This window comes from Pipistrellus hanaki (assembly GCF_964339955.1).
Source record: "Pipistrellus hanaki genome assembly, chromosome: 12".
Classification (NCBI taxonomy): Eukaryota; Metazoa; Chordata; class Mammalia; order Chiroptera; family Vespertilionidae; genus Pipistrellus; species Pipistrellus hanaki.
This window is the reverse complement of record NC_140514.1, coordinates 28,722,212-28,734,627: the sequence shown is the minus strand read 5'-3', so window position 1 is coordinate 28,734,627 and position 12,416 is coordinate 28,722,212.

Below are 12,416 nucleotides of genomic sequence, written 5' to 3'. Positions count from 1 at the left end.
TCTGAGTTCCTTGTGCTCTTATTGGTAAGTACATTTGTAGTTGATCTAACTGCTGGATAAATGCTCTTTTTTCTGTCTTACTGTTTCACTCCCTGAAGAAGGATGATGTTATAAAATAAGACAGTTCTTCTATTAAGGATATGGAGGTTGCTGTGAACCCCTGTTTGAGTATCCCAAATGTTTTAAAATTCATTTGTAGGGGGGAAAAGTTTTACGTACTTAAACCAAGGGCTGGAATAAAACACATCAAGATAGTAACAGTGGATATTGGTGATTAATGTAATCATTAGTAATATTTGCTTTATTATATTTTTTAAATATATTTGTGTGTTTGTGTATATATATGTATATACTCACACTTTCAATTTAAGAGAATAAAACTAAAACTATTAACCACATAAAATGAAGTATACTTAATCATAGTGCCATACACAATGTAAATATTAAAACACAATTAATATATTGATATTCTGATGGTTATTGGGAGAAATTGAGAATTCCCTTTTAGATTTGGAAGTATGCTCACTTGTAAATAAGTATTTATTCTCCTGAAACCTAAGAATCTCCAATAAACAGAATAAAAAAAATTAAGCTGCAAACACCTTGGCATGTTCCAAGATGGAATGCAAATAGCAAAGGAAGTTCCAAAGTAATTTTCACATTGTCAAAGTAAATGTATTATTTTCTTGATCTTTTTCTGTTATGAATTCTTTCTGTAGCTGAATATTTTACAGTTATACTACACTTTCAGATGCTCTACTCTGGTGGCATAATGTTTGCAAGTTCTTTCTAAGCCAAATCACCTATATTATGCTGTATCACTACCCATTAGGTATCATTAAATATCTATTTCACTTATCACAGATTTTGACATGCCTGCTGTAAATTGAAGACCTGGTTTAAAATTGCTCAATACAGGGCTGTCACTTAGTATTAGACCAGGGAGAAGGCAATATGCTGGCATATAAAGACCTTAAAAACAATTTTCATCTGTTGTTAAGAAAACAAAAACTGGCTTTCATGTTGTGAATTTTAATGAAAAAAAAAAGAAAGAAATTATGTGGACTTTGTTTTAAAAAGGTATTTATGGTACTATGGGGTTCATTCCTTCATTTTTCTATGTGCTGGCATTTGTCAACTCTCAGTGTTAATCTAAAAATAATGTTGTAAGGGATATACATGGTAAGTAAATGAAGTCTGAATAACCTAGTGGAATGTCTTTCACAGGATCCTTGCAGGAAGTAAGGAGGAGAATATGATTAGATGCATTTTGTTTAAATTCTACATGTGCATCATTGCTTCATTATAGAGGTCAGAAATGTTTCAAAAGCTTTATCTAAATTTTTTTTACAAGTATTTCAATTAACAGGTTGAAAACTGGAGGAACACTAACAATTGAAATGTACCTATTAACTTAATATTTTCCTCTGTTTACCCCATATTAATTTCTCCCAGTTATTCAATTACAAAGTCAAAAGAAAAAATGTTTATTACGGTATGACCTCTATACATAAAGCTAGGAGTTTCCTCTGCTTGAAATATTCCCTCACTCAACTTTATTTAAGAAAACCTCATTATCACTCAAGACCCAATTAATTTCCTTAAATAATTAAAAAATATTTTCTTGTTCTTTAAAAGCAAAGTAATGTACTTTAAACTAATGTTCTTATTCTTTTTTTCTTAAAAATTTATCAGTGTTTAAGCCCCATTATTTTCAAAGTATCTTCCCCATCTCTAGGTGATGCCCTGGATTTCTATTGCTTTTTGTGTGTGTATCAACATGTGAAGGAATATAGGATATATATATATATATATATATATATATATATATATACACACACACACACACACACACACACACACACACGCACTTATATGTGTGTATGTACATATGTATGTGTTCCTGTGTTTGTGCATGTAGATATCTCTACATTTCAAAAAATGTTAGTATTTTTGAGGGTAGGGATTATGCCATACATATATATATATATATGGGGCACTTGGTTGGAGTGTCTTTCCACACATCAAAAGGTTGCAGGTTCGATTCCAGTCAGGGCGCATACCTGGGTTGTGGGTTCAATCACCAGTTGTAGTGCATATGGAAGGCAGCCAATCCATGTTTATCTATCTTTCTCAAATTAATAAACATATCTGTGGGTGAGGATTAAAATAAAAACAGGAAAGGGTTTTAAAATTCCTAGTTAACTCATTTAGCGTAGGCCCAGACCTGTCATAACAGATGCTGGCTGCCAACACCTGCTACATCCATGTTGTGCGACCAAGTTATCAGCTCTGCTATAAGGTACTTATATATGTGTATTATTTTGTTTTAAAACATAATAAGACAAGGAACAAAACAGTAAAGAAATGTCACTAGTGTACACCATTAATGTCACTAGTTTATGCCTAATAAAAATTTAAAGACACAGATCACATGGCCACTTTTTAATATAAAATACATGGTCAAGTTTCATGGGAGGCAGACTCTCTCTATACAGTTATCTGAAAGCTGAGTTGCCATCGCTGGTGTCAATATAATAACAGGAAGGAAATATTTGTTTGATTTATCAACAACAACAACAAAACAAATAAATATTTACTGTATGTCTACTTTTTGTTAGGGGTCATTGCTAAGGGCTAGGAGAGCTATGCTATATGTAATCTGATTCAGGGTGTTGTGGAAATTCCTACAAGCCATATCATATAGCTTGAAGCAAGACAGCCAAAAAGAAAATCTAAACCAAGAGATACTGTTCAGCAAAAAACACCCCATGGGGATGTACAGCAGCAAACAAAATCACGGCACAATTTGTTTTGGAAACTTTTGTGTCTTGTCTCATTCTTTCTCACATGAAAGCACACAAGTTAAAACTGTGTTGTTAATTCTTTCTTTTCAACGTTGCAGCAGTGACAATTTATGGATTCAAAAATTTCTCACATTCTACTTGGAAAACGTTTCTTTATCCAAAGTTTAACTCCTTTAGGAATACAAACTTTAAAATTTTCTCTGTTGTTGTATTAGTACAACTAGATTCACCAATAAATCTATCAATTTTTTAATCTTTATCTATCAATTTTTTAATCTTTATCAGTATTACCCCAGAAATCACATAGATAGAAATGGAATTGCTAATTTTCAATAAATCTACAGAAACAGGTAATAGTGTCATGAGCATCTAGTTCTAATCATTTTAGCTATAATGAATAACACCCCAAGGACTCGTTTTGGGTCATAAAACGTGCTGATCAGAATACATATTTTAATCCCCAAATTATCTTATAATTTTACCTCTTTTTTCCACTTTAAAGTATGAATTCTAAAAATGATTTTTCACTTCAACTTATTGTAGATAGGAAAGAGGAAAAAAAAAAAGAAACCAAAAGTTTTTCCTTGTATTTGTTATTAAAATGAGATAACACTTAGTAATATCCAAGAAGTTATTTATAATATGTACACTAGTACATTTATGTAATGGCTTCTTAAAATTTAAGCACTTGTAAAAACATGAAATTACTATTTATATTCTTATATTTTACAGGAATGCACATTTTACAATAGAAATTCACTTTTATAATGAATGATAAATGTATACTTTTGAAACAGATTATCTAAATACTAGAGGCTCAATGCACACAATTCATGTAAGGGTTGTCCTTTCTTCCCCTGCTGGCACCGGCTTCCCTCTGGCACCTGGGACCTGGGCTTCCCTCTCAACCCTGATTTCATCTAGAAGGTACCCTGGAAGGACATTTGGTCTAATTAGCATATTACACTTTTATTATTATAGATACAATTGAACATTTTACAAATTTCCTTAAATAATTATAAAATATTTTCCTGTTCTTTAAAAGCAGAGTGATGTACTTTAACTTAATGTTTTTATTTTTTTTCTTAAAAAATTATCAATGTTTAAAATATCAATCACTTGTTCATGATAACTATCATTAATTCATATATTAAGATGAATTAAAGGTATCAGTTTCAATATATCACGAAGTATTTTTTCTGTCTCTGCAATTGTGCATGAAATCACCTCTGTAATAATATGACTATAATTACCTTTTAAATAAACTTAAGGAATCGATTTAGAAATGAAATTATCAAGAGTATCCTAAATGTGACATTTTCATAAAATAGTTGTGAAAGGCCTGAGTTGAAATTAAATCTTAATGAATGATTACCCTATAGTATTAAATCTCTAAAGCCTTTGAGTTTCACAGGATGAACTTTGGGATTTCCTGGGCTAACCTCAGAGCAGATGTGTGAAAGGATAGATTAGCTGTATTCTTTGTTATATTTTTATAATTAAAGACAGAATGAATAGAGCAGTTGACATGTTAAATCAGTAATCCTTCATATATTTACTCTTATCAGAAATTCACACACAAATCAGGTACTGGTCAGCAAAATACAGATCTGGTAACGTTTCTAATGCTTTTGTGGACAGTTTATAGTAATATTTATACAGTTCTTCTAATTTATAATGTAAATGTTCCTCCTTTCTATGTGACTAAGTTGAATTGGTAATAGATGCTACTAGTAAATAAGCCACATAAAAGAAGTACAATAGACAGTTACTTGGGAATAAGTCTTACAGGACTGATCCTACTACAAATAAACAGCACGAGAGAGACAGCTCTATAATAGTTGGGATTCTCAAAGAGAAACCTTAAAAAAATAAACATTTATTATTTTTTGAAAAAGGTTCTAGTAATCTTGACAAGAAGATTGGTTTTACTAGTCAGGTCAGTACCCTTATGAAAATTAAATGCTGTGTTGTACAAGAGAATCTATGCTGAAACTACAAGATGGATCACAACATGTTTGGAAACTCGTGAATTTACTCTTACACTCCCCATAAATATTTATTAACAGCACACACGCTTTTGAGAAATCTATGCTGAACAGCAACTCAAATATATCATATTCAAAACATTGAAGAGAGGCACACACCTTCCTCTGATTAACTCATTAAAAAATAGGACTGAATTCCTAGGGCCAAAATCATTACTACCATCTCTGACTTCGCCACTAATGACTGGGCGATAGCTATGAGAATTTGGCGGACTCAGTAATATCTTATTGACCTTTGGAGAAATGCAATGTTATTCACTGCTTTGGGTACTGACACTATATTTGGATACAAGAATTTCTTTTTCACTTAAGCAGGACCATATGTGTGAATATCACTGCCGGAACCTTTCATTCGTTTGTCATCCAGTCACTTATCTATTTATGTATTCCCATAACCTGTTTCACAAGACATTTGAACAGCAGCATAGAGGGAGGGCAGCTTAAATTCTGAATTGGAGCTTGGTAAAGTGACTCCACGATGGCATGCTTTTTGGAAGGTCCTGCCAAACAACACAGCGGAGAAGTGAACAATGTTATGCAGCTGTGTTGTGGCGGTGATGCCAAATGCCCACCAGGAAGCTAAAACATCTGGTTGCCTGAATTAAAATCTTTTCTTTTCAACAGAGTCCTGTTGCTTGGATAGACATTGTTATCAATGGAAAGCCTTTGCTTATTTGTTTAATCTCCTGGAATATATGAATGCAGACGTGTTAGGCCAAATTGACAGGCATCTGATTTAAATCAGTGTTCCTGCCCCGACCCCTTTAAAAAAAATGATCAAACCTTTCCTCCAAAAGTCATAGAAAATATATTCATTTGGATGGACCAAATTAAAACATTCATTCTGAAGAACCTAATTCTCAAGTTTCTCTTTTCCAGACAGGTTATTTTTTTTCAAATTACCATTTTAATTCAGAGATTAGTGACAAAAGGAATGTAATATATGAAAAGAGAGTCTGGTAATTATAATCTTCCCTACAGACTGAAACAGTGTACCACATTGTACACATAAAAACGTGAAAATGCTTGCGATATTATTATTTTATATTGAGAAACAATTTAATTATTTAGAATGTGGTTTTATTTTTTCATATGCAGCCAATCATACTCTATTATTAAAAACTGTTGCCATGGTTTCCAGTTTGTAAAATTATATTTATTATATTATGAGAGTATATTGTACATTTTGTTTTCACATAAAAAAAGATATAAAAATAGTGTTCCAATAAATTAAATTGTGCCACAAAACTGTATTTATTATAATTAGAGCTTATTAAAAATACCTATATTGGTTAACTTAGCATTTTGAAAATTCTCAAGTCAGAAAAAGAATCATCCCCTTTTCTCCATTTTTCCTTGAATTGAGTCGGCTTCATTTTTCACATTGAAATGCGTAGGGATAATCTGGAAAAACATTTCAGGTTGGATCAAAATGTAGGGTTTGTAGGAAGAAAGAGGCCATGCCTCTGCTTAGAATAAAGAGATGAACACATAAAAAACTGAAAAAATTGACTCTAGAAAGCAATACCTGTTTAAAAACTGAGGCACTTTTAATTTTCTTCAAAATTTGTTTTCCATGGCCCATCAGGCCTTATTGTTTTTCTATGCACCTCCCCTTTGTTCCTTCTCCCACCCCCTACCCATCAAATGTATAATTTTATATAATAAAGAGGCAATATGCAAATTGACCATCACACCCTCACACAAGATGGCTGCCCCCATGTGGTCAGAAGATTGCTGCCTCCATGTGGTCACTAGATGGTCAACACAAGATGGTTAGCAGGGGAGGGCACTTGGGGCAATCAGGCTGGCAAGGGGAACAGTTAGGTGTTGATCATGCTGGCAGGGGAGTGGTTAGGGGTGATCAGGCAGGCAGGTGAGTGGTTGGGAGCTAGCAGTCCTGGATTGTGAGAGGGATCCCAGATTAGAGAGGGTGCAGGCTGGGCTGAGGGACACCCCCTACCCCGAAGTGCATGGATTTTATGCACTGGACCTCTAGTAGTATATAATTTCATTCTACTTAAATTGCTACCTAGTTCACAGTTTATTTTCAGCACAACCTTGTGAGACAAATTTTATGTACCTATTTCAGAGCCTGGGAAAGCCCCTCTAAAAGAGGCTGAAGCAATTTGCCCAAGTCAGGGCTGGAGCTGAGGAGCAGGACTGAGCCTCAGCTACTGCAGGCTCCTCTCCTAGCATGTGGCCCTTTGGCCAAATGCTTGTCCTTCTACCATATCCTGTCCAGCAAGGGTGTGATCACTTTGTATGGACAGCTATTTTAAACATCATTTTGATAATTTGTTTAGCCACCTTTTAAGTCTTTTGTTTTTCCCCCTAATATTTAAGAACATCTGCTCTCTAATTCAGGAAATTCTCAATGCTTAGGCCTGACCATAACTGGTACTAAGGACAGACTCAAAAAGTGACAGAGGCATTGAAAATCAGAAAAGTAAATATCTTCTCCACAGAAGTATGTTTCTAGCTATACCAATCCTATTTGCATGATAAGGTCAAGAGAGCAAAGACGTTTTGAGCCTGGAATCTGTCAATTAAATAGAATAAAAGAAGAAAATAATTGTAAGTTTTCAGTTATGTGCTTTAATGACAGCACCAACAACCACAGAAATGCAATTGAGCTCAACCATGAATATGTGGAAATTTCTGTTTATTTATGGATCTGCAATTTAACAAAATATAGAAGTATTTTTCCTACAATGACTGTGTGTGTTGTAGTATCTTTTGGATTTCCTGTTTTTGTATGCAATATTTCATCTCTCTTTGGCCTATTTCAGGAGGCAATCATTCACAGTGCAGGTGTATTAGGATCCCAGGTCAGAAGCCAGGTGGCGTCTGAAGAGATGGGTGTGAAGTAGGATCCTGAAGAGCGATCCTGCAGTTAAGACTGTCTTCCATTTAAAACTGTGGTTGATACCCCATGTCTGAACAGTAAAAGGATATGATTTATAGAGTGGTTGGAAATGTATTTTGTCTCATAATTCCCTGTTTACATAGACCTTGATGGATTTGGGGTGTGAATTTTCATTGTCAAACTCCTAATTTGTGTCTAAGAGCAAAAAAATGTCAAGAGTTCGGCAACCAAAAAGAAACCCCTAGATCTCAAAAAAAAAAAAAAAAAATAGTCTAAATCTCTTTGAGTCTCATGTGGTTTGAATTTCAGGATGAAGTAGTTGAGTTCAGTATTAAAATACACTTTTTAGTGCCTATCTTTTATCTGTGAGAGGAAATTATTTAAGCACTGATATTGGGAGAGAGGATTATAAAGCAAATGCACAGAGCATTTCAGCACTGAAGTAAAGATGCAGCTATTCAAAATTGTCAAAGGAAAATGCTTTTTCTAATTTTTCATCTTCACCATTTGCTGCTGCTGTTTGAAAATACTTTACACATTGAGTTTCACTTCTTCAACCGTTGTTATATCTCCTTGATCCTTTTCTCAGCATGGAACCTGACTCAATCTCAAAGATAATATCTTTCAGATGGAAATAGTATTTCTCTCACTGATATAAAATAGATTTCCAATATGAAATCAACACCCCAAGTATTCTTTAAAAAAAGAACAAAACTGTACTAGCATATCCAAAAAACATTGGCACAGGTATGTGACATTATAAAAAGGCTAAAGTCAGTGAACCAGAGGTTTCCTTTGGTACATGTGCATTATTTTCATTGGAGCAAGCATGTTAAATATTAGGAAGAAGAAAATACACCTTTGACAACTCTGAATTTTAGCTGCTATTTTTTTTTTTCTGTAAACCCCCTGTAGGGAAAGAGTAACCTCAAAGCTCTCTCGGGTGATGAGGTTTGAACAAATTCTACATTGAGATAAATTTGAATAAAGAACATTTACAAAAATAAAGTGAATCGAACACCTTAAAAAATCTCAATATAATCCGTAATGGTACATTTGAGAGAAAGGCAGCTTGCAAATGTGGCATAAAATAAACATATCACTTAGAAACATAACACTCACTAACCCTGGAGACTCCATTGAAGTTCATCCCAAGTACAGGGCCTGGGAGTTTGGCCAAGAATATTATCTCCTGGGGTCTAGGGCTTGATTTGTATTTCACATAATATGAAGTGGCATTCATTACCTTGTAATCGATATGCAGATAAGAAGAAATTATTTATGGCACAATTAACTGGGAAGGGAAGAGTACCATATATGTACATATGGGAGAACTGAGGGTTTCAGACAGGACCATAAACCATAAAGAGACTTTTGACAGCGATCAGACCTCTGAGATAACCTGCTGTCTTGGAAATTCATCCAGCTTTATGTGCTCTAACATATTTGTAATCATCTTTTAATGTCATGCTTCAAGTGTAAACTGGATGTTTATGAAATTTTCCTCCCCTATTAAAAATAGCTAAAGATGTTTTGATTTTCTTGAAACATTAGAAAAGTGTTTCCAAAATGAATGTAAGTTCTACGAGATGTTCATAATCAGTTTGGGAGATGCTGGGTTTGAAAAGGGGAATAGGACTCCTCAGAGCCTTTAATATTCTAATATATATGGATATTATGACTCTCCAAGAGGAGAATAAATTATATAGTATTTTCTACCATATTTAATTACAAAAGCCTCTTCTTTGGCATGCCTCTTGAGGAAAAAAAAAAAGAAAAAAGAAAAAGAAAGATGGAGTGACTATTTTTCAGAACGTCACTAACAAGCCAACTGCTTTTCATACAAGGTCTTCCCTAATTTATTTTTTCTTTTTTAGCAACATCTGTGCAAAAGGATCCTCAGTGCTCAGCCAGAGCCCTTCCTGTTTGGTGGGGTGGCCGGTTGGATGGCTCAGTGAGATGCCATTCGGGAGGCTGGACTAGCTCTGACCTTGCCTGCAACTGATAAGAAGCCCCATTAAGCTAATAAGCCTCAGATCACCCAGGTCTGCCCTGGGCTTCCAGGTCTCCCAAGGCTGCGTTTTCCTGTACAACCAACTCAGGGCATTGTGTTCTGACTCATGAACAGGAAAGACATACTTCATGGAAATACTGCCAGTATGGAGGATTGCTATAATTCACAGATGTTGACAACATCTCATTAAGTTGACATGCTCCTTCTTACTCATGTAGTTTTCCAACCTGCGAGGTCAAACCTTTCTATTTTTTGTTTTTGAAACAAATTTTTAAAAATAGTAATAGTAGAAATTTCTAAAAAAGTTATAAAATGTTTATTGCATATTAAGCACAGTGCAAAATACTTTAAGGCTATGTTTTATATTGAATTAATTTCTAAAAATTGATTAACATTTTATTTTGAGACATTTAAAAAGGTTAGAAACACAACCATTAGTATATGTATTTCCCAGAATTTACAGATGCATAAAATAATATCATGTTGCTTTCGCTTTTAAATAAAAAATAAAAAATTATAGTTAAGTATTATCTTTTTTTATTCACCTTCTGATATTCTATTCACCTCCCCCATTCCTAGAGGCAAAATTTATTATGAATTTATTATATCTTTTTACAGTTATATTTATAGATTTTTATGCATGAATATGATTTCATGAAAAATATAAGCTATTATTTTGTGTGTTTTCCATAAAAATCATACCATATTGTACATACATCATTTTGACACTAGCTGTTTTTTTCTCACTGTTATTTATACCATCCTATTTATATCAAAATAGTACAGTGTTTCTTAACCTCTGTTATTCCATACATGCCTTTGGAAGTCTGTTAAAGCTAATAGTCTCCTTTATGGGGTAAATTTGAAAATTTTCTTAATAAAATACATAGGATTACAAAGGAACACAGTTATATTAAAGCATAGCTACAAAATCTAAAAAAAATCCACAAATTATAATATAGTAACCCTTGATTTTTATTAATTTCATACATAATTAATATATAATAGTGAATCTATACTATAATTTGGAGGACATGATAAGAGTAAACAGTATCTTTAGATGTTTGCAGCAACTATGATGTTACATTAAAAACATTGATAAACTGTAATCTTGACAGACTCAGATATCACTCATGCCACTCTGGTTTATAGCTCACATTTATTGTAAAAGAAAATGCTTAAATTTTACTTAGAGCCTGGTGTTTATAAAGATGTAATCTTACTTCCATTCAATCTCCAGAACATCCTGAATTATTTACATATCTTTAACTTCAATTTTTTCTTACTTCAATTAATTGTCATTATCTTCTCTCAATCTGTTTGACTTTTAAACAGTATTTATAGATCTTTTGATTAAGAAGTTAGTATTTTTGATTTAGCAAAGAGTGTTACTTTCACTTCGATGGTCTTTGCCTTTTAATTTAAAATATTTTCACCTTTAGGCTTTTCATATACCCGAAAAATTTTAAATGTATATTGTAAGGAAGAGACTTAATTTTACTTTCTGCAGTATCTTATTTAATTCTTACAGTAAAGCCAACATTTTGGCAATATAGAAAACTATTCTCTTTTCAAATACTTTTTAACATTTTTTTGAAATAATTTTTAAAACTTACAGATAATTTGCAAAAGTAATCCAGAGGGTTCCTGCATAACCTTTACCCAGATAGCACAAGAATCAAAACTAAGAAAGTAGCATTGTATTGTTAATTTACTAAAGATTCTATTCCTATTCACCAGTTTTCCACTATGGCCTTTTTCTATCCCAGGATACAAACAGGATCCCACATTGCATGCATTTTCATGTCTCCTTAGTATCTTCCAATCTGTGAGAGTTCATCTCTCTCATCTCTCTTCCTTTTTCTATTATTACCTTGACAGTTAAAAATATATATATATTTTATTGTTTTACAGAGAGGAAGGGAGAGAGATAGAGAGCTAGAAACGTTGATGAGAGAGAAACATCGACCAGCTGCCTCCTGCACACCCCCTACTGGGGATGTGCCCGCAACCAATGTACATGCCCTTGACCAGAATCGAACCTGGGACCTTTCAGTTCGCAGACCGATGCTCTACCACTGAGCCAAACCGGCTTCGGCTACCTTGATGTTTTTAAAGAGTACTTGTTACTTATTTTAGAGAATATCACTCATTCTGGATTTGTCTGATATTTTCTTATTATTAGATTGAGGTTGCATTTTTAAGAAAAAAATACCACAGAGGTAGCCTTCCTTTCTCAGTGCATCTTATCAATGAAGTGAATTATGTCCATATGTCTTTATATTGGTGATGTTGATGTTGATCACTTGGTTAAGGTGATATCTGGTCGATTCTGTACTTTTATGATTTTTTTCCATTTTATATTAATAAATAGGGAGGTACTTTGAGACTCTGCAAATATGCTGTTTCTCCTCAAAATTTTCATTCATTAATGTCAGCATTCACTGGTCATTCTTTCTTACAACAGTTATGATTGTGGTGTTCTAATGATGGTTTTCTATTTCTCATATTTCTTCTATGTTTAGTTATTTATATTAGTATGGACTCATTCATGACTTGAACATTTTTTTTTAATTCTATTCATTGTAACCCAATAGTGTTAGTACTTATTTTGTGACTCAAATTGTTTTAGCTTTGACTACTCAGAGCTCTTTCCAGTTGGCTCTGCGCTCTCTGTC